Consider the following 23,539-nt stretch of genomic DNA (forward strand, 5'->3'; position numbering starts at 1 on the left):
AACCCAAAATTAAACTACTACATGACTGACTTCCAAAAACACCAAAAGACACACTTGAGGCAAAAATCACGATCCTGATGCAGTCCTCGGCCATGAAGGCGATACCAAATGTTGCAATATCCATATCGTATCTGCATTGCTATGCCATTTTCTTGCTTTGTTTCACTTCTGATAATTTGCGATACATTGATTAGTACAAAAAGAACAATAGCAATACTTCAGCAGCAGGTTGCTGCAAAATTTTGTTTCGGTTGTTTCGTTTGTCGATGGTGTCCGCCGCCGGTGTCCGGTGTCCGCAGCAGCTATCGCCGGTAATGAAACAGAAAATACCCAGCTCCCGCCGAGATCGAGTCCGTGCCCGCAAGATGGGAGTCAGCTACTCTATCACTGAGTCACGCCGGTGCTTGCTAGCGTGCAGCGGAAAAAATGCCCCATAATCGCGTCCTAGCGCACGAGGAGACACGTGATGGAACATGCGCGCCGTGTTGCGCCCATACGTCCACATTTTGCATTGCAGTTGCATATAGTTACAGCAGGTACAACACCATGCAGCAGGTGCACAGGTGTGAAAGGAAGTTTCTGGAAGGAAAAAGATGTATACAAGAATGATAGAAAAAAATATCTATTGTCCTCCTCACGCTTATGCTGTGACTGTAGTGCGTGTGCCGCGCAGGCTTGTGACTTTCTTTTTTCAATTTAACTTTCAAAAATGTGCAACAGACAGATGAATTGGGCTAGTTGGTGTACGTCCATTGTTACTGCGCTCTATACAGTGCACATTAATGGGGACAATATGGACAGTGGAACAGAGCACAAACTGTGTGTCGTAAAAAACACCTCTTTTTAAAACCCTTTCGTGACGCATCATCTCCCATCTCAAAGGTAAATGTTTGCGCGCAGGCTGTATGTGAACTATTTCAAAGTAAGCTGTTTACGCGGCCTGAAATTTCGTTACTATTGACCTTTAATGGGTGGTCATGAGCCCTCAGCCATCCCGGATACCCTGTATTGATAAATATGCCGATGCTTTGCCTTGGTGATCAAACAAGAGCGGGCAACATGGGAGATAGCGTAGATGAGCACCATAATTTAGGAGTTACTTTATGGCTTAGTTCTTTAGATATTAGAAACGTTGGCAACACGCACGAACATGTCACCGCTCTCTCCTTAACGGTAAACTGTCTTGTGAAATGGCATGTATTTAAGAAAAAAATTGTTAACGTGATTAGACACGTCGCTAGCTCATGCGTTACCATTATATTGCAATAAATGTAAGAAAGAAAAATACGGCAATTTTCTGATAGTATGGTCGCATACGCGCAATCAACACCGCAATTTATGCAAAATTTGCGGCGCCTTAGGTAACGCCGACCACCCAGACGGGCACAGGTTGCAAAGCGCAGCCGTGTCGAGGGCTATTACGAACAGCTGCGTGCATGCGCTCCCGAGGTCATTCGAAATGGCCATTGAGGAGACAAAGCGCAAACTGATTTAAAGAATCCCTAAGCTTCTCTCCTGGTCACCTATGCTCCCAGCTGACATTGCCAGCACCCTGGGCTCACCTAGTTCCTTCGCTTTTTGCCGACGTAGTTGCGGTTTCCTTTCATCGCAGATTTGACGCTATTTACACAGCCAACTTCAAAAAGGAAGCAAAGATCTATGCATAGAACTATTTACAAGCATTTTATCACGCAGTGAACATTGCACATAATGTACCGGCTGAGCCGGTGGTCCATAGAAGCGCACTCACGTTCCTAACGCTCGGGAGAGTTCAGGAGCGCGGCTTTCAAACACCCGTGGTACCTGTGAAGCAGCGTCGCTACAAATGACAGCCCTTATTCGGTCAACTACAATGTCGCATGTATACATTCGTTTCGCCCTTTGTCTCTTTAATGAGGGAAGTCGCCATCTTGTAAGTTTCCTTGACTGCTTCCTTGTACCTAAAATAATTGCGCTTACTCACTGAGAGGGAATGGAGGGGGGGCGTTGTTAGGGCGTTATGAAGCGAGTGGTTTCAGGGTGACTGGGGTGGGAGAGTGAGGTTGGACGAGGGAGATCAAAGACAGCTGCCCTAAAGGAGATCACTTGCGCCATGCAGCTTCCAGAGCCCTCTAAGGCAAATTCGGTCGGTGAAGGACGCGAAGGCGGATGGATGGATGCTACGAGCGTCCCCTTTTAGCGTGGTGGGTTGCGCCACCAAGCTCTTGTCCTCATTTTGTCTAAGGTCCGACCAACCTTTTTCTTTTTCTTAAACACAAAATTCCCAGCATCAAACTTTCTTAACCTCCACTGGAAACTTTGTTTTTGTACGCCTCAATTGTTTCTGGTCTCCCTACCAACAAACCAACATGCCAACAAACCTCTGATAGCATTTTACTAATCTCCATTGCGGACATGTTTACTTTACCTCTGCTATCCCTGAGGCCAAGGGTTTCAAGGAGGCCAGCGCGGACCGTAAACCTACAGCTGGGCCAATATCTGAACACATTAATAAAACATGTCCCGTCGTTTCCTTAGCTTGACCGTACGAAGCACATGATTCTATTTCCTTTGTGTACCTCGCTCAACCAGACATGTGAGACGTGTGGTTGAGACTTGTGAGAACACATGTCTCAACGGCCACCTACGCCATATCGCTCCCTCAAACGTCCGTGGGTGGAGTGGCAACAGGCTGTCAGCAATGTGCAGCATTGTAAGCATAGCAGCAGATTCAGCCAAACAATAAGCAATTCCCTGGCCGCCTAAGCACCGCCCTATTGGCATAGTCACCAACTACTGAAGGGCAGCACATACCTGGCGCATTTATGGCGCTGACGCGAAATGAACTTATTCAGAAGCGGCATATACGTAGTGCATTTGTGGCGCCGCCTGCTAATGCATCGGGTTGCTATCGTTGAAGAATCCTTGTGACGTGGGTTTGATTCCGCTCAATATGGCAGCAGTTTCAGGGACGTTTATGTTGTGGCGACGAGCGACCACGTAGACCGTTAAAGTCTCGGGCTCTCGCAGGAGAGGAAGAACCGACAGTCCGTCTCTTAGCGTAGCATTCTTTTATGCGAAGCATATTACGAGAGCTCAACCCAGCTCCTCAGGCGCGGCGGTGTCGCCTTCAATGACCTTTGACCCCATGCCATACCACGCGACACCGTGACGTCACGACAGAGGAGAAACGGGGCGCCAACTCGCGCCGTCGCTCGCGGCGTCGCGGCGGTATATAAGCAGCTGCGCTTGTTTCTACGTGGCTTTGGCTCAACTCTTGCAAGATGGGCTGGGTGGGAATCGAACCAGGGTCTCCGCAGTGTGAGACGGAGACGCTACCACTGAGCCTCGAGTACGAAGCTCCAAAGCGGTACAAAAGCGCCTCTAGTGAATGCGGTGTTGCCTTAGAAACGAGCTGTTTCTAAGGTTCAGGCGTGCGTCGCTTGCTCAGGCGCACATTTCGTTGCCGCGCCGAACGCTGCGTTACTCGACGCTCACCGCGTCCAATGCGGGGCGCGTAGTCGCTGCGCCGTAGCCCATTGTCTTACACCCCTTGGCGGGTCGGCGGGAACGCTGTCGCGTTCCACTCTTGAAGCCGAAGCAGAGTAACGCATGAGTTGTTTCTTCGTCTAGCCGAACCAAATATAGCCAAGCAACAGCAGTTCACCAGGCTAAACAGTGGTTCAACTAAAATAAAGGCTAGTATGCTTCGCATCCTGGGCTTAACCTTAGCTAAGCCACAGCTCGTCGCCACCAAACTGTGGCGACGAGTGACCACGTAGACCGGTAAAGTCCGGCTCTCGCAGGAGAGGAAGAACCGACACTCCTTCGCTTAGCGTAGCATTCTCTTTTTAATAATCCTTCGGAACGCTAGCCCGCGCCGGAGCGTGCCAGCCGCTCGAGCCTCGTGTAGACGCGAGCGTCTACGTCAACTCTCGTGCGACGCCGATGCTGCTACTGCTTCAGAGGGCTCCCCCCCCCTAGAGAGGAGGAAAGCTCGACGAACGATGGAAAGTCCACTTGACGCGGCGTGTCTTGGCGTTGGTCTTGGCTGTCACGTGCACTGGCGGCGGCGAAGGATGCAGCAGGGTCGCGTCGCATACTGGTGGAGCTGATGGCGCGAGTGCTTCGATGTACGCGGGTTTGAGACGTTCCATGGCAATTGTGTCTGATCGGCCGTTGACATTGACAACAAACGTCGTCGGACGACGCTCTAGAACACAATATGGCCCGGAGTAGTGTGGTTGCAAAGGCTTCCGCACGGCATAGTTATGCACGAAAACGTGGGTAGCAGAGCTGAGTGCGGGAGAAACGTACGGGGACCTTGCTTCTCGTGAACGTGTAGGCACGGGGCGCATCTGGCTGAAGAAAGCTTGCAGTTCGGCAACGTAGTCGGCAGGTGATGGCGTAGGCGTTTTGGGGGTGGCGACAAAGAAATCGCACGGAAGGCGTAGGTGAGTGCCGTAAACTAGCTCAGCACAGGAGCAACCTAGGTCGCTCTTGAGTGCGGCTCTGATGCCAAGTAAGACGAGAGGCAAATGCAGGACCCACTTCTCCGGCGATTCATGTGCCATAAGGGAGGCCTTTAGATGCCGGTGAAACCACGGCGGCGGTCAGACCTGCGACGCAGCAGAGGGTGCTAAGAATCACTGGCTCCGGACAGGCCACCATTGGAATATGAACCTGGCAACGTTTAACGCTAGAACGCTATCTAGTGAGGCGAGTCTAGCAGTGCTATTGGAGGAATTAGAGGGCAGTAAATGGGATATAATAGGGCTCAGTGAAGTTAGGAGGCCAAAAGAGGCATATACAGTGCTAAATAGCGGGCACGTCCTGTGCTACCGGGGCTTAGCGGAGAGAAGAGAACTGGGAGTCGGATTCCTGGTTAATAAGAATATAGCTGGTAACATACAGGAATTCTATAGCATTAACGAGAGGGTGGCAGGTCTTGTTGTCAAACTTAATAAGAGGTACAAAATGAAGATTGTACAGGTCTACGCCCCTACATCCAATCATGATGACCAGGAAGTCGAAAGCTTCTATGAAGATGTGGAATCGGCGATGGGTAGAGTGAAAACTAAATACACTATACTAATGGGCGACTTTAATGCCAAGGTAGGCAAGAAGCAGGCTGGAGACAAGGCAGTGGGCGAATATGGCATAGGCACTAGGAATAGCAGGGGAGAGTTGTTAGTAGAGTTTGCGGAACAGAATAATATGAGGATAATGAATACCTTCTTCCGCAAGCGGGATAGCCGAAAGTGGACGTGGAGGAGCCCGAACGGCGAGACTAGAAATGAAATAGACTTCATACTCTGCGCTAACCCTGGCATCATACAAGATGTGGACGTGCTCGGCAAGGTGCGCTGCAGTGACCACAGGATGGTAAGAACTCGAATTAGCCTAGACCTGAGGAGGGAACGGAAGAAACCGGTACATAAGAAGCCGATTAATGAGTTAGGGGTAAGAGGGAAAATAGAGGAATTCCAGATCAAACTACAGAACAGGTATTCAGCTTTAACTCAGGAAGAGGACCTTAGCGTTGAAGCAATGAACAACAATCTTGTGGGCATCATTAAGGAGTGTGCAATGGAAGTCGGCGGTAACTCCGTTAGGCAGGATACCAGCAAACTATCGCAGGAGACGAAAGATCTGATCAAGAAACGCCAATGTATGAAAGCATCTAACCCTACAGCTAGAATAGAACTGGCAGAACTTTCGAAGTTAATCAACAAGCGTAAGACAGCTGACATAAGGAAGTATAATATGGATAGAATTGAACATGCTCTCAGGAACGGAGGAAGCCTAAAAACAGTGAAGAAGAAACTAGGAATTGGCAAGAATCAGATGTATGCGTTAAGAGACAAAGCCGGCAATATCATTACTAATATGGATGAGATAGTTCAAGTGGCTGAGGAGTTCTATTGAGATTTATACAGTACCAGTGGCACCCACGACGATAATGGAAGAGAAAATAGTCTAGAGGAATTCGAAATCCCGAAGGTAACGCCGGATGAAGTAAGGAACGCCTTAGGAAATATGCAAAGGGGGAAGGCAGTTGGGGAGGATCAGGTAACAGCAGATTTGTTGAAGGATGGTGGACAGATTGTTCTAGAGAAACTGGCCACCCTGTATACGCAATGCCCCATGACCTCGAGCGTACCGGAATCATGGAAGAACGCTAACATAATCCTAATCCATAAGAAAGGGGACGCCAAAGACTTGAAAAATTATAGACCTATCAGCTTACTGTCCGTTGCCTACAAAGTATTTACTAAGGTAATTGCAAATATAATCAGGAACACCTTAGACTTCTGTCAACCAAAGGACCAGGCAGGATTCCGTAAAGGCTACTCAACAATAGACCATATTCACACTATCAATCAAGTGATAGAGAAATGTGCAGAATATAACCTACCCTTATATATAGCTTTCATTGATTACGAGAAAGCGTTTGATTCAGTCGAAACCTCAGCAGTCATGGAGGCATTACGGAATCAGGGTGTAGATGAGCCATATGTAAAAATACTGGAAGATATCTGTAGCGGCTCCACAGCCGCTGTAGTCCTCCATAAAGCAAGCAACAAAATCACAATAAAGAAAGGCGTCAGGCAGGGAGATACGATATCTCCAATGCTATTCACAGCGTGTTTACAGGAGGTATTCAGAGACCTGGATTGGGAAGAATTGGGGATAAAAGTTAATGGAGAATACCTTAGTAACTTGCGATTCGCTGATGATATTGCCTTGCTTAGTAACTCAGGGGACCAATTGCAATACATGCTCACTGACCTGGAGAGGCAAAGCAGAAGAGTGGGTCTAAAAATTAATCTGCAGAAAACTAAAGTAATGCTTAACAGTCTCGGGAGAGAACAGCAATTTACAATAGGCAGCGAGGCACTGGAAGTCGTAAGGGAATACATCTACTTAGGGCAGGTAGTGACGGCGGATCCGGATCATGAGACGGAAATAATCAGAAGAATAAGAATGGGCTGGGGTGCGTTTGGCAGGCATTCCCAAATCATGAACAGCAGGTTGCCATTATCCCTCAAGAGAAAACTATATAATAGCTCTGTCTTACCAGTACTCACCTACGGGGCAGAAACCTGGAGGCTTACGAAAAGGGTTCTACTCAAATTGAGAACGACACAACGAGCTATGGAAAGAAGAATGATAGGTGTAACGTTAAGGGATAAGAAAAGGGCAGATTGGGTGAGGGAACAAACGCGAGTTAACGACATTTTAGTTGAAATCAAGAAAAAGAAATGGGCATGGGCAGGACATGTAATGAGGAGGGAAGATAACCGATGGTCATTAAGGGTTACGGACTGGATCCCAAGGGAAGAGAAGCGTAGCAGGGGGCGGCAGAAAGTTAGGTGGGCGGATGAGATTAAGAAGTTTGCAGGCACGGCATGGCCACAATTAGTACATGACCGGGGTTGTTGGAGAAGCATGGGAGAGGCCTTTGCCCTGCAGTGGGCGCAACCAGTCTGATGATGATGATGATGATGATGATGATGATGATGAAAACGTTCAACTAGGCCATTGGACTGCGGGTGGTAAGCAGTGGTGCGAAAACGTGTCGTTCCGAGTAGCTTTAGTAGCTCGTTGAAGAGTGCTGAGTCAAACTGTCGACCGCGATCTGTGATGTTTTATCCAGGTAGACACGAAAGCTGCTGCAACAGTGGGCGCTGAGATATCAGATATAGGTGTAGCTTCTAGCCACCGTGTATAACGGTCGATGCATGTCAGTATGTAGCAATAACCTTTCGAAGGTGGAAGAGGGCCGACGAGGTCCAGGTGTACGGTGTCAAAACGAGCATCCGGTGGAAGAAAAGACTTGGCAGGCGGAATGGGGCGACGCTGGATCTTCGAACGTTGACACGACAAACAGCAGCGAACCCAATTGCGAACTTGCGCGTTTAGCCGAGGCCAAACGAAACGACTGGAAAGAAGCTTCTGTGTTGCGCGTATGCCACGGCGGGACAGGTTGTGCATGGTTTCGTATAGACGTCTGCGAAGGGATGCCGGAATGTATGGTCTGGGTGCGTCGTTAGAAGTGTCGCAGACGATGGACGTACCATCTGGGGTCACAACGACGTCTTCCAATTTCAGGGATGTTGATGAATTCCGGAGTGTACGAAGTTCAGTGTCGTCACGCTGTTGACTGGCGAGTAAGTCGGCCTCGATGATGAAAGGTTCCGATGTCAACGTGGAAACGACATTGACACGACTCAGGACGTCGGCTGGAACGTTGTCGGTGCCCTTGATGTGGCGGAACGTTGTTGTAAACTCGGAGATGTAGGAAAGCTATCGAATCTCGCGGGGCGAGTAACAGGACGCCGAGCGATTCGTTGCGAGCACAAGGGGCTTGTGGTCAGTCAAGACAGTGAATGCACGGCCTCCGAGGAAATGGCGAAAATGGTTGACAGCCAGGTAAACAGCGAGTAATTCACGGCCGAACACACTGTAGCGGGACTGGGCAGGCTTCAGCTTCTTGGAGAAAAAAGCGAGTGGATACCACTCATTATCGATGAATTGCTGCAGAACGGCACCAACTGCGGTGTTTGAAGCGTCAGTCATGATGGCAGTGGGTGCGTCTGGCTTTGGGTGTCTAAGCAGCGTGGCGTCGGCGAGGGCAGACTTGACTCTTGTGAAAGCGTATGTGGCCTCTTCAGTCCACTGAAGCACTTGTTTGCGTTTGTTTACCAGGAGAGCATCTAGCGGAGCCATAAGTCGTGCGCACTCGGGAATGAACCGGCGGTAGAAATTGAAGAATCCGAGAAATTGGCGAAGCTTGGTGAGTGTGGTCGGTCGGGGAAGGTTTTAGATGACGCAAATCTTGGACGGCAGTGGTCGAATGCCGTTAGTGTCAACGATATGACCGAGTAACTCGAGTTCGGTTTGACCGAATTCACTCTTGGCGGCGTTGATGACAATTCCTTTACTGGCAAGGCGTGAAAACAACGACCGCAAGTGGTGAAGATGTTCTTCTGCCGAAGAGCTTGCGACGAGAAGGTCGTCAATGTATGCAAAAACGAAAGGCAAACCTCGGGTGACGGAATCGATGAAACGCTGAAAGGATTGGCCCGCGTTCCGTAAACCGAAAGGCATGCGTAGAAATTCGAAAAGACCGAAGGGTGTGGTGATGGCGGTCTTGGGAATGTCTTCTTCAGCGACCGGTAGTTGATGGTAGGCGCGAACAAGATCGATCTTAGAAAAGATCGTCGCACCGTGCAACGCTACCGTGAAGTTCTCAATGTTAGGTAGAGGGTAGCGATCAGGAACTGTGACGTTGTTTAGTGCCCGGTAATCGCCGCATGGGCGCCAGTCTCCCGTCTTCTTAGGCACCATGTGAAGTGGTGATGCCCAGTTACCGGAGGAAGGGCGGATGATGCCGAGTTGCAGCATATGTTCGAACTCCGCACGAGCGATCTTGAGTTTCTCCGGGGACAAACGCCGGGGTCGGAAATAGACCGGTGGGCCGGAGGTGACGATGTGATGGCACACGTCATGTTGTACCGGTTGCGTCGAGTCCGGCAGGCGCGTCAAAGTGGGAAACTCGCGTAGGAGCGCGGCGAAAGGTTCGTCCAACATGGCAGAAATGGGCGCTATGGGTGATGTGCCTGATGATGGGATGCCAGGAACGGATAGCTGGGTCACGGAGTCGATGAGACGGCGTCGTTGGATGTCCGCAAGGAGTCCGTAGTTATGCAAGAAGTCTGCTCCAATAACTGCATGACGGACGTCTGCAACCAGGAAAATCCAGCGGAACGCTCGTCGAAGGCCAAGGTTTAGCATGACGGAGCGTGACGAGAAAACTGGAATCCTGGTGCCGTTGACCGCTTGCAAAAACGAGACAGGTGTCGTTTTTCGGTCGGAGTGCTGGGCGGGGAGAATGCTGACGTCAGCACCTGTGTCGACTAAGAATCGTTGTCCCGTAACTCTGTCCGTCACGTAGAAAAGGCGACTTGTGTGTTGGGCCGGACCACTCGTCGCCGTTAGAGGTCGGCCGGCCTGTTTCCCTGCCAAGCGCAGGGACGCCGACAGTGACGAGCGTCGTTTCCAAAACGGCGGTGGTAGTAGCAAACGCCAGGCGTTGTAGTTGAGGTTTCATTGCGAGTGCCCGTGCGTCTTGGTCTGCTGGAACTACGGCTGCGTGGGCGACGAGACGCGCGGCGATGCTCCGCTCCACAGATGATGCGTTCCAGGCGCTCACACAAGGAGTCGAGCGGAGATTGCACGGCAGAAGAGCAGGGAAAAGTTTGCAGAGCGGTTGTATTGTCACCCGGAGACGGTGACGTGGCTGCGATGGTTGGGGTGGCTACTTCCACGACTTTGTCGGCCAAAGCGGCAAGTCCAGTAAGGTCCATGGTAGAGGCTGTCGCGAGGAACATCTGCACGTTAGCCGGGAGTCGTTGCAAAAACAGTTCGCGCAACAGCGTGTCGTCGATGTATCTCGCGTTTTTTTCCGAGCAGCTGGCTCATTCGGCGAAGAAGTTGACTAGGGCGTCGGTCGCCGAGTTCTTCAGCGGACAGAAGCTGCTGGATGCGAGAACGCTGTGAAGCTTCTGTGCGCTGTAGCAGTGCTGCCTTGAGATCGTCATAAGCGGCGGCAGACAATGGGGAGTTCAACAAATCTGCTACCTCGTCAATTGCGGCGGGCGAGAGTGCTGCGACGGCGTAATGAAACTTCGAGGTTCGAGAGCGGATACCAGCGACTTGAAATTGCGCATCGGCCTGAGAAACCACGCTGAAGGATGCTGGTCCCAGTACTGTGGGAGGCGAACAGCGATGGCGGAACAGGAGGGCTCACCGCGTTCCTCGGAAGGGTTCTGGCCTTGAGCTCTCGTAGTGTTGCTCTGGTCCATGGTCGTCTCTACCACAGGAGCGTATGGCAGTATCACGTCCGGGTCACCAAACTGTGGCGACGAGCGACCACGTAGACCGGTAAAGTCCGGCTCTCGCAGGAGAGGAAGCACCGACACTCCTTCGCTTAGCGTAGCATTCTCTTTTTAATAATCCTTCGGAACGCTAGCCCCATGCCGGAGCGTGCCAGCCGCTCGAGCCTCGTGTAGACGCGAGCGTCTACGTCAACTCTCGTGCGACGCCGATGCTGCTACCGCTACAGAGGGCTCCCCCCCTAGAGAGGAGGAAAGCTCGACGAACGATGGAAAGTCCACGTGACGCGGCGTGTCTTGGCGTTGGTGTTGGCTGTCACGTGCACTGGCGGCGGCGAAGGATGCAGCAGGGTCGCGTCGCATACTGGTGGAGCTGATGGCGCGGGTGCTTTGATGTAGGCGGGTTTGAGACGTTCCATTTTTTTTTTCTCTTTCGGAACGCTAGCCCGTCGGAGCGTGCCAGCCGCTCGTGCCTCGTGTAGACGCGAGCGTCTACGTCAACTCTTGTGCGACGCCGATGCTGCTACCGCTACAATGTCATTGTAAAGCGGCGCATTCCCAGTAGCTCAATGCTAGTTGCCCAAGTTAGTGCTAAAAACGTTCATTGGAGACCACAACAGACCGTGTGCCACAACGGACCAGGAGCCTGCAGCGTGGGCCTGGAAACAAATCAATCTGTGGCGGTGGGTCGGTGCAGATTCGGGTAGCCATAAGGCTGCGGCAGGTATTCTACTGGTCATGGAGAGCCGGCAGGCTTTCTGCGAGTCTGATATTACGCAAAAAACTGCTTTAAGCCCCTGAAACCGTATTGCTATGGCTGTAGCCGTCGCATCTGCATTAGTAGCCGAGGTGGTGAGTAAAGGCCAAGATATAGTCCGGCGTTCTCGGCGCGCCAGGCCGCGGCAGGCGAAGTCGGATACGCTGCGCTAGCGACGCCAGGGGTGCAAGAATTTTGCTTCCTCTAGAGTTCGGCGTGCGCGCGCAGCTCGAGGCTAGCGCCATCTGTGCGTCCGGGAGCGCAACTTCACCGCCGCGGCGAACAGCTGTTTACATGGCGCATGCGCGTCGTTCGGACAGCGCGCGCGCTTCTCGTTCCGCGCGCTGTTTGTGCGCTAAAATGAAAACTTTTGCGGGATGGCGTTAACTTGTCCTGACAGCCAGAAAAAAAAAACAAGGTTTTACGTGCGAAAACCACTTTCTTTCTGACCTGGGCTTCTTTAACGTGTACCTAAATCTAAGCACACGGGTGTTTTTCGTATTTCGCCCCCATCGAAATGCGGCCGCCGTGCCTGACAGCCAGAACATCGCACTCATATTGCTAGTACTTCGGCTACGTCAAAAACGGAAGCGGACCATGTATGTACATGCGAAAGCTATTCGACAAGCGCCCTCAACTCGGCGACTACCACGAGCTAGTACAGGAGCTGCGAAATGAAGCTTACCTGCGGCGAGACCACACTGCTTTCGTATAGCTTCCCACGCGTTGTTCTTGCGCTCTGTGTCGCGGTAGACCATGCGTTTCACATTGTATACACATGGAAGGTTGCAAATCGCTTCAAGCAGGCGTCCTCACTCGCGCTGTCATCCCACACGGATGTTGAAAAAACCACAGCCGCACTGTCAGTACGCGCACCGCAGGCCGCCATTCTGCTTTCTGCTCGCTGCCGCTGCAGCGCGCAGTGCATTCTGGTCTAGCGGCAGCCGCGTGAAATAGAACACGCTCTATGTCCGCGCCGGCGGCGTTGTGCTCGCCAAGCGCGCCTAAGCACGCCGGCTACGCCGGGACGCCGGACTGTAGAGTGCGCGCTTTTCACCGACGTCGCTTAACCGCGCCGCGCGTGGCCGCGCGCGCGCGTTACGCCGGACTATATCTTGCCCTTAAGCAAGCGCTAGTGATTAATTGTAAATCTTTGTTTGCGGCCGTAATCACGTGGCGTGGCCTATCGAAGCTGGCCGCGTTGACCTACACGACACTGGAGTCGCTTCCTAATTGTTTACGGAGCCATTTGACTCTCGCTGTACATCTGGCCTCGTGGCAGTCATCATGCATGTTCTTGCGCACTGGCGCTACAGGGACTCGTTTCCGAACGTCGGTGGCACGTTGTCCAACATCTTGCCAAAATGCAGTGGGTAAGGCGGGGCTCCTATCCTGGTGAGGATTTTCCTACCCGCTGGGGTTTTACTGAGACAGTCCCTCTGACAGATGAGTACCGCTGCCTGAGTTCTGCCCCAGATGGCCGCTTTGTAGGCGCATTAATTAAAGCATCAACCTGGCTTTCTTCGCCCTCGTCGAGCAAGTGTTACAGCCAAACCGTGTGTCAGTTTGCTGAAGATAACAGCCGGTAATGTGTGGGAACGGCGCGCTCCCTCAGTCCACCCAGCAGGCCCCACTCCTGGCCGGCCGCGCTCAACCTCACCGCGCCCAACCTCTCTCGCAGCCCAAACCGTGAGGCTGCGAGAGCATGGCACAGCGCTATAGCCAACCGCCAGACTCCAGGGCGTTCTGCCTGTACCGAGAGGCACGTCCTTCCCTGTTTAGCGTCGTAATGTTTGTCGATGGACCGCTATTATGGGGCATTGCGAGGAGTCTTCCTCCATATCGAGTGTGTTGTAGTAAACGCGACAGCATCTGGCAGTCCTTTCCACGGCCACAGAACTCAAGGTAGTTCATATTTAGTCTAGGGCAGACGCTTTCAACAAAGTATCGCAAACTACTGTCCCGCTCTACAAACGCGAAAGCTACACACGGTACCGTAGACTGACCTTCACTGTAAATTTCATATATCCTAAAGTTCGACGAAACTTCGTCTTATCAGGCGTCCTAATGAAGAAATTATTGCGATGACATGACCACGTCATGGTGTGGAAAAAAGCCGTTGCGGAACCCGCATGGTATCCTCGGTTGCCCCAGGGTTCCACGGTCACCAATGAATCCATATATAATCCGATAAGTGCTTTATTTATATAAAAATATACATTTTTACTTATTTACTTTACATCTAGAACTTATGCTTCTTCTTTTGAGACGTTGTACATAATTTTCAGGCGTAGCTATAACAGGTACAAGAAATCACACGGCTGCAAGCGAAACGCACGGCGGATATCAAACACGGCGTACGGCTATGTAACAACGTTAATGCATGCCCACTGCTTCGTTTATCATGAGTAGAATGTGAGCCACTTCACGCTGACTGGTATCTTACATATTACAGGGCAACCAAAACAAGAGAATATACGATGACAGGCTCACCTTCGTACGGCACCTTGTTGCAGCTAAAGCCCGTAGTGAGCTCGGAGAAACCAGATAGGCGCCGTGGCGGATTCCGACATTGTTTGTGAAAACTCAACAGTCGGGTGACAAGTGGGATTGCGGCGTGCTCTGCAGACGGAACCAACGGGCACGTCTGCAAGTCAGAAACAACAAATACGTAGACTGGCAAACGAGACAGCCTACGCGGTAACATCTGGCTTGTACAATAACAGCTGCAGAAGAAAAAGAAAACAGATGACATGACAGCAAGCACACGCGCTGTGTTCTGACTGTTCGTGTGGAAGATAGCACTATTTTTTATCGCAGAACATAAACGTAAGATCGTTCGCTTCAGGCGCGAACGAGGAATGCACGGGCCGAGCTGAGAAGAAGAATGCACGCACAACAAACGGGGCTGACGGCCCGAGATCGCTCAAACCCCTAGCGCTTCGGTGACTGATTGACACCTCTGACAGCGTGGACGGCGTAATATTACGGCCAAATGTTATTGACGAATAACTTCGCATTGGAGTTGCATCTAATTCTACAAAAACAAGACAAGAAACGTGATCTGTAATGCGCTGGAGCAAATTGCAGAAATTGCAATATTTCTAGTAATATTCACTGTATTTCACGTATTGGTGCAACTAAATGCTTCCCCAGACGTCGTGAAGGCCCCGATAAAGTAGTTGGGAAAAATGCTTCTTGCACAACAGCGTCGCAACTGTCATTCCTTGCCATCATAATGCATTACCAATATCCGCCTAAATCGTGGTTGGCACTCTTCGATATGTTCCTAGCTTTGTCACAGCCATCGATACTGAAATGTCAATGATACCGTATACCGTGCTGGTCACAATTAGCTGTTTGCCGTATACGCAAGATCAACCGTCACCGCGGTGTGTTCGCACTTGAAGGCATCGTTATTTTCCCACGCCGACTTGTGTGGAAGCTTTTAAAGTTATTTTCTGGGACATTGCAGATTGTCTGGAATCCTCGATGGCTCCGAATAAAAAATAGGAAAGAAAGAAAGAAAGAAAGAAAGAAAGAAGACTACAAATATTTGGGCACTGCCTAGAGGCCGCGAGGTGCACCACATATAAAGCTTCAAATAATATCCAACGTGGGCCCTATTCTCATGCGATGCCTTTTAGTTTCTACTGTTTCCGCCCTTATTCACTGGTTCTCGTGCCGCAGTGCAACAAATATCGTTGGAATTGCCTATTTGACGCAACGCACGATAAAGAAAGGATGGGAAACGAAATGAAACGTTCCAAATATTGGCCAGGCTTTCCTTCTCGTTTTCTTGCAATAGCAGTTATATGGGCATTCAAGGCGCATTTCTGCCGTTGGCGTCACCGTGATGTTCTGAATTAAGGTCTAAGGGCGATAGCACCTTCGTCGCGCCCTGCGGTGAATGCGCGAGTGAAAGCGTGTGAGGGGCGCCGACGATCCGGCTCAATCTCGCCCGCCTGAAAGGGAGGAAAGCGGGGAAGAAGCGCGCTGTCTTCCGTCGTTCCCGAGGCACCCAAAGTTGCGAGGCGCCGGAGTGCGGAATTTTACTCCGGCTGCAACTGCGTATGTGGCAGTTGTGCGTGGTTATGCGGCCGCACATTGAAAGCGATCTTCATTTTGGGAAGAATCTAGGTGCGTCGACGGCTTCTAGCTTTGTGCGCACTGTGTGATCTCGGCGCTCAGTTTGCTTTGAAGCCATAGATAGTACGAAGGTCACTTCGCTCGCTGCTCTTGCCGCGCTTGCTCACACCAGCGTTTTACCGCGAGTGTCCGCGGTCATCGAGTGTGATGTGTTTGTGTTTGCTGTGCGCTCTAACAGCATGCTTGTTAATTTAGTTAGCATGCGAATGTTTACAAGTTGATACGGCCAATAAAAATACTATGCTCACTTCCCACGGCTGTCTACAAATTTGCTATCGCAATCTATGCTTTCCTTTTAGAACGCCACTGCGAGTTTTTTTTTTTTTCGCGTCCCGTTTTCTTACTGGGGCTGTATTTTGCAAGAATTACTGTCATCCGCTTCCATAGATTTCTTCTCACTCACAACAAAGAACGTTGCCTGCCTGCTGTAACGGCCACGCCATGGTGTGCGAGCTCACGATGTATGACATGAAAGTAAATGACAAGAAAAAAAAACTAATTCAGGTCTCTGCACTTCGTTTATGCTTTTTTGAAGCCTCTTTTCTTGATTGCCGCCGGGTGTCACCCTGTAGGAAAATAAAGTAATGGTGGGACGAAGGGACTGCAACTTAATGTCAATGGACGGACTGCTGATTACAGTTCGACTATTTTGTTACAATGACCCCAGTACATGGAAAGGAAATTTTAAGAAAATGTTTAGTCTCACAACATACGGAAATGTCGGTTCGTGAAGCATTGTGAGGGACGGCATGGTGGCCATACAGTCTTTTATTTTTACAATATATTTAAATTTCGCTTGAAACACGAGGATTATAATTTGCCTGTTGAGGCAGATTTTCTCACGAGTCGGGCGTTACTTGCATGACAAGTCACAAACTCAAAACTATTGACAAAGTGAAACAACACGGACGACACAGAAGAGATACACGGACAAGCGCTGATTATCAACTTTCTGTCTTTTCTGTGTTATTCGTGTCGTTAGGCGCTGTCGATAGTTTTCAGCATGGATTACCAACGTGCCCAACGTACAGACCTTTGGAAACAAATCACCATGTCCGGACCCCTTATAAGAAAGATTCACTAAATAACTCTTGAACCAATCACTTTGGGGCACATGTTTACAATATATATATTGAAGCCAAGCTGTAGTCCAGCCATGTCTCCAGAAAGGAAATGCTACGCCTAGATTTTTTTAGATATCCACCATCCTTTACGTAGTTTTAGAATTGCGTTAAAAAACTCGCGGTTGTCAAAATAATTTCGGACTCCCGACTACAGGGCGTGCTTTACATTGAGATCTTGGTGTTGGCAAGTAAAAATCCAGAACTTAGATCTGTCACGCGGGTAGCATCCGTCTATTAAATAAATACAGTCGAAAAAGCGGAACAGCCTCATCAGTATCAGGAAAATGTTGTCTTGTCGAACTAGAAAAAGAAACTAGCCACACATATTATGCCAATATTACTTGTGTAATGTTCGCACTCCTTTAAGACCGCACCCCAACTTTGGAGCGCGAAAATTTGAGAAAGAAGTTTCGCTAAAAAAAGTTTCGAATCCGCGCCTGTACCCCGACAGTACTCGGCCATTATAGACCGTTATAGAAGCAGCAGGATGCGGTACCCACCGCCGCACAAGTTTCTTAGCAGTGAAGCAGCTTTCGCATGGAGACAACTACAAACAGCGTCGTACCCTAACCTTAACGTGCTAAGTAAAATGCACCCCACACTATGTGATGACAAATTTCCATGGGGCGATGTGAAACCCATTATAAACCACATAACATGGGCATGTCAGCAAACAGACGTAGTCCCGATCATATCACTTCCAAGGTAGGAGCAACGGGAGGAATTCTTGTTTATCGACCGCTGCGAAGATCAGCTGGGTCTAGTGCGGCGCGCACGATGGAGAGCAGAAACCAGCGGAGCCCTGGACCGAGGGCAACCGACCATTGTGAGAGAGGACGGACAAAGCTGCGGGTGAAGACCTCCGGGGAAGAAACAAGGAGGAAGGCTCCCCCGGAAAATACGCCCCAGCTGCAGAAGAACACAATTACTAGAGCTCAATAGAGTTTTCACTCACTCACTCGCTGAGCGTAACGAGCATTCCCGCATAATTGCTAATTTCCACATGCCGCTAATGAATGGCAGTTCCTTTCTTGGAGCCTATCGAGTTATAATAGTCATTGTCACCCACTCACGTGCTGTATTATTCGATTCAGCGAAGCACCGATCAAGGGGCGCCAAAGAGTCCTAGTGAGATGAACCGACGAGCAAGACGGTTAGTGTCCGCCATTCGGGAAAGCGGCCGAAAAGGGCTGAAAGCAGGTTTAGGGATTAGTGTCGTTTCTTCGTTGGCGCGACCATGACGCCGCGACAGGTTTTTCTAGGAACCCCTGAGTATTCTCGGCCCTGCGCGTGCATTCAGAAGCTTACTAAGAAGACCAGGGTGCGAATATTCTGAAGTATGTGGCGTCTGTGCAATCCTGTGTCCACGAAGTGCTGACTGCGTATGTGGTGTCTCCGGGCAATCTCGTGTCCACGAATTGCTGATAGCGTATGTGTGCCATCAGTGCCATATCGCAAGCTGCCGTAGTTTATCCCATGTTTATGAATGAACAATGGAGGCCCGGCGCGGACTGAGAGGTGTGCGTGCGTGGTGCAATACATGTGCGCGAACTCTATCAGCAGGGGGGGGGGGGGGGGGCGTAATCACCCGTTCCCTGGCCCCTAATTAAAAGGGGCGCGGCGAAGACCTTGGGAGGAGCCAGTATACAATTGGGTGAACTTGACTGGATCGTCACCAATATCTGCTGTACTCCCACCCAGGGCACTAGGGAAACGAGAGGTTATTTAGGCGCAGATTTTAGACCGAGATAGGCCATCTAGAGCCAAGAAGCTGAGCCTACAATCTGCTGAGAAGCATCATAGAGCTAGTGCCATCCAGGATAGCCTAGGCTGCCTAGCCGCGTCTGAAATGCGAGTTACTAGTTGACGTAGGAGTCGACAAACCAACGTCAGCAACGAATCTCACGGTAGTCCCCTCAAGTTAGCTCATCCTGCTCGTGGGAAGACGTCAGACCTAGACACCCGGGACAACCAGCTCAGCAATCGCATCCACCGCGACGAGATCGGCTTGCCAGCGTTCTTCGGGAAAACTCTACCGTCGACTCTAGGCTTCATGGAATTAATGCTGCTGCTCTACCATGCGTATGCCATCAATTGTTTTCTACTGAACTCTGTTTTGTGCGCAAGCGTAAAGTTCATTCTTGTGTAGCGTTAATCTCTACGCCACCGTCCGATACTTCGCGAAACTTCAACGATTCATTGTTCTCGCCATCAGAAGCCTTTTGGCTACGTTTTCTGAGCAAGTACGTCGCTCGGAGCATCGTCAATTGACTTACATATAGACATTTGATCCCGCCATTTCTTACACGGCTCCTGAGTAGGCGGCGACAGGCCGTAAGCTTGTGACGTTCGTTAGGGAACGATTCCTGTGCCTGCCCAGCAGCCTGAGGTGCACTCACAATGGCTCACGTTTCAGAGGAACTCGAGCTGGGCACGTGCGTGCCTGCGCAATAGTGCACCAAATAGGCGCACATCGTGGTAGTCGTAGGAAAATTTTCAGTGCGCGAGCCTGAGCACTTTCAAGTGCGCGTACATTTATTACATTAACGGTGTGCTTGGAGAAGCTACTGATGGACTCTCTCAGATCACTGGGTTTCGCTTCATTACGAACGCTTTAGAGTGGCGGAAGTTAGGGATAGCGCAGCTTGAAGAAACTGACTTACAAGCACAGCGTGATAGCCCTCATTCGCGTCACGCACAGCTTTCACCTTAGTCGTCTGCGTCCACGGGGCTCCGGTGAGATCCGTCGGCGCATTTTCCTCATCCCTTGGTTCCCCTACCAGCCACTGTGCCCGTTTACACTCTGTGCACGATTTTTTGCCAAATAAGCATCAAAATAAGTCTCCGCCTCAGCGTTTCTAGCGACCCGATTAACGTTTATACCATGCATTCATCTACGAGACTGAACAACTTAATTTGCCACGCTCCCACGTGACAAATGTAGTGTCACCTACCATAAATAGTGGAAAATTTTACGCTCTAGCTGGAGGCTGTTGTCTTAAAAGACGTCACTGGCGAATGTGGAGACAAAATTACTAAACTTTGTGTTCCTAAGCGCTGTGTTCCAGCGGCCGGCCACCTTCGCCAATAGACTGAAGAATCAATAGTATGATATCAAAGTATTACTCTATCAAAGCGAGGAAGTCTCGCAGGTTTATAGGAAGTAAAAATTAAACAATAGCGAACGAAATAAGCTGGGACTGGCGCACTGAACTATATACACGAAGTGAGTTAACTTGATGAACCCACTACCTGAGCCCACGTGTTGAGGAACGCCGGCAGCGGTGAGCACGAATGCTTGTCTCAAATGAAGGTTCCGTGCTGGCCGCTTCTTTTACTGTTTGCACTGTGCTCCGCCTCCGAAACTACCCTGATCAAGTGCATCCCAGACTTAGGGCGCAAGTGTACAGCCCGCGTGACGCTTCCAACCTTACTCGCCTTGTCCTCGCATGCTCGCCCTGCCACCTGCAGCTGGTCACATGACCTCAAACACAGGCTCAGCAAGCACGCGTACTCAGCGGGCTTGGATGCAAGCATCGTGCATGCTTCGTCCCCCACAGGAAAGTGTGGCTGCGGCGCTGCTAACATGTCTAAAGTGTGCATGTAATTGATATAGCAATAAAAATCAACTAAGCGGTCCTTCGTATCAGTCGTCCCTTCTGTCGTACACCAGCGACAGCAATTTCGACTCGCCGCATTGAGGTAGAAGTGCACTTTCGTCGATCACCTAAAGGTTGCCGACGCCACCCGGGGTTATTAGAAATAGCTATCCTACAGCGACTGAGTGAGTCAGTATGCCTCTATTGTATGGACATGTGTCACAGATTTTGAGCCGTCGTAAAATGGAGGAAATCTGTTTTTAAAGCAGTATCGGAACAATTTTATCAAATCGTAAATAAAGCACTGCAGAGGCAAAATATATTTCTTAAACCTTCCCCCAAGTATTACGCATTTTGCCACGGAGCTGTGGGTCTCGTGTTGATCAAATAACAGTCGCGTGGAATGGCAAAGCATAATTTGTTTTTTCTTACGAAATTAATCCAGCACTACTTTTTAAGACGAGGAAACAGAAAGACTTGACTGGACGGGCACTGACTCCAACTATGTTTATCGAAAGAGGCGCAGGCTACATTTATGAGGAAGGCACTCAACGCATGCGCAATCATGACTGCAGGAGAAACTTACGCACACACAGAATTAAGGGCGAGGCAGTTGTTCTGTGTAACTCCATGGAACTTCAGAACCTGGCTAGAGCTACTGTGGACTCAAGAGCCAATACTTGGTCCGTGTTCTTCGCTGTTAAAACCCATAAACTCGATGCGCCTTTCAGAACGATTATATGTAAGAAAGGCACCTGGCAGCAGCACATTAGTCGATTTTTGCTTAAGCCCTCAAATAGTTTAGAAGGGTCAGACCCCTTTGCTACAAAGAATTATTTGGGTGTTGCCCGCATGTTGGAAGCAGAGCAGCGGATAGGTTATGCTTTTTCCATAGATATAGAGGATATACTTTATTTTTTACCCCATAACGATTGTTTATTGCAGTTCGACAATACATAGAAGTAAATGGCACAATTGGTTTTCAGAATGCAGCTGCTCTGAGCATCGCCAATCTTATGTCACATTTAGAGTTTTAAATCAACACCACCTTCATCCAGTTTGACAACCGACAGTTTCTACAGCGCCAGGGCATTTGCATAGGATATTGTCTAGTTACAGTTCTGGGTATTTTTTTTCTTGCATCAACTGACAACATTCTGGTGTCATTACCTGACGATGCAACGTCCCTCAAGATTTTTAGATATGTGGACAGTTTTACAGTAATCTTAAAGAAACGAATTATAGGTCATTAGGAAAAGATCGCTATGCGGATTTTACAACAGTTCAGACAACATGGCACAGGGCTGCCTTTCACGTACGAGTTGGCGGAACAAAATAGCCGTAAATTCTTAGACCTCAACATCAAGCTCAGAGAAAGATGTGTTTGCTGGGACTACTGCCCAAGAAGCAAGCTAAAAATGTTTTCCCTTTTTATTCGGCCTGATCAAAAACTGTAAAAGGGGCTATTGTGACCCTTTCTCTTGAATCTACACTCCTCAAGTCATGCCCTCAAATGATGCAGATGGCGAGTGAGGGTGCGGTAGCAAGACTGCAAAAAGCAGGGTTCCCTGACGGCGTCTTGCCAGTCGTCAACGAGGCACTGTTAAAAAAAATCAAGGAAAGAGCAAAGAATCGACGGAGACATGAACGTAGCAGCGCCAAACCAGTGGTGATACCGCATATCCATATAGTGTACCACAACCTGAATAGGGTTTTTAACAAGTATGGTGTCCCGATGGTCTCCTGTGCACCAGGTAAACTGGTCAAGATGCCCTCCAAGGTCAGCAGTGGCGGCCATGCAATCTCCGGCTGGGGTATTACTACCAGGCATCATACAAAGCCGCACGTGCGGTGTGCCACGGGTGTCGCCTACGAGATACCTCTTTGTTGTCGTAATCATAATCATCATCATCGTAGTCATCATCATCAGCCTACTTTACGGCCACTGCCGGACGAAGGCCTCTCCCTGCGATCTCCAATTACCCCTGTTCTGCGCCAACGCATTCCAACTAGCGCCGGCAAATTTCCTAATTTCATCGCTCCGCCTAGTCTTCTACCGTCCTCCACTGCACTTCCGTTCTCTGGGTACCCATTCTATAACCCTAATTGTCCAACGGTCATCTAACCTGCGCATTGCATGATCTGTCCAGCCGCATTTTTTTTCTCTTAATGTAAATTAGAATATCAGCTATACCCGTTCGCTCTCTAATCCAAACCGCTCTTTTCCTGCCTCTTAAAGAGAAGCTGAAGACTTTTCCAGAAAAAAATGAGTGAAGAGCTGTACGTGAGGGTTTTCGACCCTTCGAATTCGAATATCGCATCGGAATAGAGCGAAAGAAAGCACAAGCCGATTTTATTTCGACGAAAAGTGCCGCAGCAGACTCGGGCAGCTCGCGCGCCTTGTTTGCGCCTGTGATTGGTGGGGAGCCTTGTGATGTCAACACTGGTGTTCGTTCGGACCGGCCGCTGCCGCCACACATGAACCACGGTGCAAGGTGGTTTGACGCTTTGGTTTGGTGAGACGGTAATGGTAATTTTCAAGAGCTTGCGTTTCTATGAGGAGTTCGGCGTTCCTCCCTACATATATACGTAGCCGGCCTCTCCAAGAAACAAAAGATGCTGGTAGCAAGCAGTATTTGGGACGCGAACAAAAGCGAAGTGTTAGCATCTCTTCGTGCTAGAAATGTTCTTAGGTGAGTATGTTTTTTGCAAAGCTGTATTCAGCGATCCAGTGAGTTCGTTTCCGGGCAAACAACTCTACTGTTATGTTCCTGCATGCCTCCTCGTGGAACGTAAGGAGGGATGCGATCGACGGCATTTGTGCGCTGCCCCAAAGCTCCTGGCAATCTACACAGACGGTTTACATGCGGGAAAAGTTTTCCGGCTCTTGTAGCACGTGTAGTGGCCTTCATCAGCGTGCCATCCACACGCTACTCGTAACCGGAGCCATAAAGGTGGCGAATTCCGTCGGCTACGTGAGGCAGCCGGTTTCTCTCTGTCCGCGAGGGGGAGCGCAGTGTCCTGGCGTGC

The 23,539-nt window shown here is 50.0% G+C and overlaps 1 protein-coding gene across 1 annotated transcript in view; it reads right to left on the bottom strand.

The window, feature by feature from the left end:
* The window catches only part of LOC135904275 (monocarboxylate transporter 13-like), a 114,265-nt gene that overhangs the window by 64,888 nt on the left and 25,838 nt on the right, over window positions 1-23,539 (bottom strand). The window contains exon 2 of the mRNA XM_065434898.1: window positions 14,131-14,284. The gene's annotated coding sequence lies outside the window, so the exon portion shown is untranslated. The remainder of the gene's footprint in view (window positions 1-14,130; window positions 14,285-23,539) is intronic.

This window comes from Dermacentor albipictus, chromosome 2 (genome assembly GCF_038994185.2).
Source record: "Dermacentor albipictus isolate Rhodes 1998 colony chromosome 2, USDA_Dalb.pri_finalv2, whole genome shotgun sequence".
NCBI lineage: Eukaryota > Metazoa > Arthropoda > Arachnida > Ixodida > Ixodidae > Dermacentor > Dermacentor albipictus.